Here is a 6,000-nt window from a genome sequence, read left to right as displayed (position 1 = left end):
GAGGTGCGAAAAGTGATAATCTCCAGCATGGTTGTTTTTGTTTTTGAAAGATAACTAACTCTAACATGAGCATGAAACACAACATGGAATGTGCACAATTCTACATGAACATACTGACAGCATCACTTAAATAACCTCACAAATGTGACAGCAGAAATGTTGAAGTTGTAAGTAAAACATTGGCAAAGACAGTTTGAGCCAGATCTCGTATCAGCATAAGTCCCAGATGTTAGATCGTCAGTTCACTATAACTTTAAAAAGTTCCTGGAAAATTGATGTAGCCAATTATAATCCAGGTCCACAGAGATCCAGAATTATGAATTGAATAGTGATGAGGATGATAGGTATCGTAAAACACAAAATGGAAATAGTACAGGCCTTGATCAAAGAGGGTTTTAGTGTTGGGGATGGGAAGGAATTTTAAATCAGAATTGATTTTTGAAAATGTATTTAACGGTTCAGTAATGCCAAGATAAACTGAGGGTTAAGTAATGAGGTCCAATGAGAAGTGTAAAGATACCCCTAGGTTTTATGAACTGCAGCAGTTCAGCAGATGTCAGCTGAGAGGGAGGTCCCTCAATCTAGCCCAGAATACATTCACGTTCACACTGCTAAAAGAATGTGGCCTCATGTAACATAGACCATCTCCAATCAGATCACTATCAAGTGATCGAATCTCAAATGTGTCTTCAGTTTTGCTTGGGTGTCCTCTCTTCCTCATATCAGAGAGAAAAACTGTTGGACACACCTTTTTAGCTGTTGATGGGAAAATGCCTTGGGATATGTGGTAAATTAAAGGTTTGGCTGCACTTCTGACAAGTGGAATTTAGGCAATATCTGACAAGAAAAAGCTGAATCTCAATCACATAAACTCTGTGAACGTATTGAGAAAGACCAGTTTGTCAAGAACAAACAGCAAGACCGGGCAGAGAGCAACTGCTGCTTCCACCATCTCAAAAGAGGAGAGCTCCTGCACCACGATTCATCCCTACACCTGTAAAAACGGGCATTCACAGCCATTAAAAGAATTTCAATATTTAAACTATGAACAGTGCAGTGTCTTCTACTTAAATCACTTTCAAATGATGAGAAAATAGGGGATGTGGAGACTGAGAGAAGAGGGAGTGAAAGTGAAGAGGACATGGCTTGTGAGGAGAAACAGATACCCCTCTTTGACCGAGGTGAACCTTCTGCTATTGGCTGGTTTTGTTTTTCCACAGGCTGGAGCCACCAATGAGCCACATCATTTCTTGCTGTATGAACGTCACTCTATATAAGTCAGATTTTCCTGCAAAACTAGCACAACCTCCACAATGGCAGACTACAGCTTCTCATTTCACATCAAATCAAATTTATATGTGTAGCCCATATTCACAAATCACAATTTGCAAATAGGAGAAATGCTGAAACATCAGAGAAGGTTGCAAATGGGGGATTCCTCTCCAAGGATAGACAGAAATGAATACGATTACTTTTCAGATTTATTCTAAAAATATTCAATCTTCTTTACAGATTACACATAACATAATAATCCCACCCTGGCCTCTGACGTACGCAGTTCTATATTCGATTGCCCAAGAACTGGTTCGAGACGGGCACTGGCTCTGAACTGGCCGTTGACCTGCCTTGTTGGAAAAGGGCAGAGAGAGAGCAGGGGACGAGCGTCTGTTGAATAAATTAAAGAAACAGGACAAAAATCATCCAAGCTACATCACTGATCATCACCCTGCAACACTCCTGACATGCAGAAATATGATTCCACAAAGCATTACTCATAATATAAATTACATATTCAATAAGTAAACAAAAAACATACAAAGTAAAGTATAATTTCTTATATATTGTGGCAGTATAATACACATTTATTAGGATTTTTTATTGCTGCATTTCAAACAGACCTTGTTTTGATTTTAATCTCATCATGTTCTACTCAGGATCACTGCTCCTCTACCCAGTGCTCCTAAAGTAGTTTATTAATGCTTACTTTTAAACTTGTGTTTTCTGTCTCCATCTTCCCTCTCTCTTCTCCATTAATCCAAATCAACTGAGTTTCAAGGCAAAAAACTTATCATAGCTAATAGTCAGCCAGACAGTGAGTAGACAGACAGCCAATATCCAGGCAGACAGCTAGTATCCCTGCAGACAGCTAGTAGTCAGGCATACAGGTAATAATCAAGCGGTCAGGTAGTAGTTTCCCGGGAAAGGCCCTCCCACCCACGACATGACTATTCCCTTTGACAACTCTGTGTTAGCCCCCACCCAGACTGCTAGGAACCCGGCTGTGGTCCAGTTTCTGGTCATCTCAGGCTTAGACTATTGTAACTCCATCCTGGCAGGTCTAGCTGCTAGCGCCTTCCGACCTTTCTTGATTATTGTTTTTCCGGGTTTGTACCCTCATGGCTGAATGCACTTATTGTAAGTCGCTTTGGATAAAAGCGTCAGCTAAATTAAATGTAATAATATAGTCAGGTAGAAATCAGCTAGACAGGTAATAATCAGGCAGACAGGTAGTAGTCAGTAAGTTAGCTAACTAGTATCCAGGCAGACAGGTAGTAGTCAGGCAGACAGGTAATGATCAGGCAAGCAAGTTATAGTCAGACAGTGAGGTAGTAGTAGGTCAAGCAGCCAGCTAGTATTCAGGCAGACAGGTAGCAGTCAGGCAGTCAGTTGATAATCAGGTGGGCAAGTAATAATCACAAAGGCAGGTAATAATCAGGCAGGTAGGTGATAATCAGGCAGGCAGGTAGTAGTCAGGTACACAGGTAATAGTCAGGCAGACAGCTTGTATCCAGACAGACAGTTAGTATCAAGGCCGACAGGTAGTAGTCAGGCAGACAGTTAGTATCAAGGCCGACAGGTAGTAGTCAGGCAGCCAGCTAGTATCCAGGCGGACGGATAATAATCAGGCAGGCAAGTAATAGTCAGACAGTGAGGTAGTAGTAGGTCAAGCAGCCAGCTAGTATTCAGGCAGACAGGTAGCAGTCAGGCAGTCAGTTAATAATCAGGTCGGCAAGTAATAATCACAAAGGCAGGTAATAATCAGGCAGGTAGGTGATAATCAGGCAGGCAGGTAGTAGTCAGGTTCACAGGTAATAGTCAAGCAGACAGCTTGTATCCAGACAGACAGTTAGTATCAAGGCCGACAGGTTGTAGTCAGGCAGTCAGTTAATAATCAGGCAGGCATGTAATAGTCAGACAGTGGGTAGTAGTCAGTCAGGCAGCCAGCCAGTATCCAGGCAGACAGATAATAATCAGGCAGTCAAGTAATAGTCAGACAGTGAGGTAGTAGTCAGTCAGGCAGCCAGCTAGTATCCAGGCAGACGGATAATAATCAGGCAGGCAAGTAATAGTCAGACAGTGAGGTAGTAGTAGGTCAAGCAGCCAGCTAGTATCCAGGCAGACAGGTAGCAGTCAGGCAGTCAGTTAATAATCAGGTCGGCAAGTAATAATCACAAAGGCAGGTAGGCAATAGTCAGGCAGACAGCTTGTATCCAGACAGACAGTTAGTATCAAGACTCTGCGCCCCGGCTCTGCTCTGCGCCCCGGCTCTGCGCCACGCCCAATTTCTACTACAAATGGTCAATGCAAAGCACGTCACGAATATAAAATTATGAAGCTGACCAATGAGACACTGACATCGAGGTGTTTGTTAGTGAGGTGGAGGTGGCGCAGTCTCTGCTCTGCGACCCCGCTCTGCGCACCGGCTCTGCGCCCCAGCTCTGCGCCCCGGGCTCTGCTCTGCTTGTTTTACATTGCATGTTTCATGTCATGATAAATCAGTCTCTTGTGCCGCTCTCTCTGCATTTTGCGCCCTAGGCAACCGCCTATGTCGCCAGTACCAGGAGCCGCGTGACTATCCTGAAGCAGTAGCAGTCATATGTATATATATATAAGTGCATGTAGCAGAAACAATGAAATATATTTGCTCCTTTACTGTATAAATACAGTTTATTGTTCAATGCTTTTTCCATCTTACCATATTTCTTATGTTTGCACACAAAAGCCTTCAACATATTCAGGATAAGATGGAACAAGTAAGATCAGAAAACTAGTTTGGAAAAAAAGGTGAATCATAGCACTCATATTGAAATCCTGAATAAAGTTCACATTATTACAATAAATGGAGCGATGCTTGCTAGCTTGTTCAGGCAGCCAACTGGAGCTGTGCTGCTCATGTGACATAAATCATGTGACATACTTCACTCTCCACAATCCTTTATGTTGAGGACCGAGACTAGGACTGCACTCTGTCCCTGAACGTGGCTGAGGTGAGGCGAGAGCTTCAAAGAGTGAAGCCTCGAAAGTCATCTGGGCCCGATGGAGTTCCAGGCCGCGTTCTCATGGGGTGCACCGATCAGCTAGCGGAGGTCTTCACCTCCATATTCAACCTCTCCCTACAACTGTCAACAGTCCCCACCTGCTTCAAGCAGGCCACCATCATCCCCATACCTAAGAAATCAACCATCACCTGCTTAAGCACTGACCTCCACCATCATGAAGTGCTTCAAGCGGCTGGTCATAACCCACATATGCTCCACCCTTCCTGACACCCTTGACCCCTTCCAATTTGCACACCGCCCCAACCGATCGACGGATGATGCCATCGCCCTGACAACACACACATCCCTCTCCCACCTGGAAAAGGCCAACACATATGTGAGGATGCCGTTCGTGGACTACAGCTCCGCGTTCAACACAATTGTGCCTGCCAAACTCGTCCCCAAGCTCAGGAGCCTGGGTCTTAAAAACCCTCTGTGTAACTGGATCTTGGACTTCCTGACGAGCAGACCCCAGGTGGTGAGAATCGGTAACCACACCTCCTCCTCACTGATCCTGAGCACCGGGGCCCCTCAGGGCTGCATGCTCAGTCCCCTTCTGTACTCCCTTTACACACAGGACTGTGTGGAAACACACGGTTCAAACATCAAACCACCATCCTGGGTCTCATCTCCAACAACGACAAGACCGCCTACAGAGATGAGGTTAGAGGCTTGGAAACATGGTGCCAAGAGAACAACCTGTCTCTCAACGTTTGCAAGACCAAGGAGATGATCGTCGACTTCAGGACGCTGCAGAGGGGGGGTCACGGCCCGTTACACATTGATGGAGCTGTAGTGGAGAGAGTCTCAGAATTCAAGTTCCTCGGTGTGTTCATCACGGATGACCTGACCTGGTCCAAACAAGCGGACTCTGTGGTCAAAACTTCACAAAAGCGTTTATACTTCCTGTGGAGACTCAAGAAGTTTGGCATGGCTGCAAAAACACTTGCTGCTCCGCTGCTGATCGCAAGGCCCTGCAGAGGGTGGTGAAGACAGTGGAGCGCATCATCGGCTGCCATCTCCCTTCCATGCAACTCATCTACAATACAAGATGTCTGAGAAAAGCACGGAAGATAATCAAGGACCACAGCCATCCAGGCTGTGGACTTCTCACACTGTTGCAGTCTGGCAGACGTTACCGGAGCATCCGAGCACGGACTACCAGACTAACAAACAGCTTCTACCCCCAGGCCATCAGGCTTCTGAACCAGTCTGAACAATCAACACTGACCCCTTAACAGTCACCATGTACATTCTGCTCCCATACTCATACAAATACACTTACTCCACATATATTCATATATTCATTTTATTTAATATTCCCAACTCCTTCACCCTGTAAACTGCTGCTTCATTTAACTTTGACTTTAATTTGACTATGTTATATGTTACTTAATTTAATATTCAATTGACTGTGTTATATGTTATATTTTACAATGTTATGTTATATGTTATGTTACATAGTATGTCATAAGAATTTCACTGCTCCGATGAGGCTGTCATTGGTGCATGTGACATTAAACTTTGATTTGATTTGATTTGATTTGATTTGATTTGATTTGATTTGATTTGATTTGATTTGATTTGATTTGATTTGATTTGATTTGATTTGATTTGATTTGATTTTGATTTGATTTGATAATACTACCCTTTATTGGCGGCCAGTAGTTAAAGCCCCTCC

Source organism: Platichthys flesus, chromosome 3 (genome assembly GCF_949316205.1).
Source record: "Platichthys flesus chromosome 3, fPlaFle2.1, whole genome shotgun sequence".
Taxonomy (NCBI): domain Eukaryota; kingdom Metazoa; phylum Chordata; class Actinopteri; order Pleuronectiformes; family Pleuronectidae; genus Platichthys; species Platichthys flesus.
Note: the sequence above shows the minus strand (reverse complement) of the source record.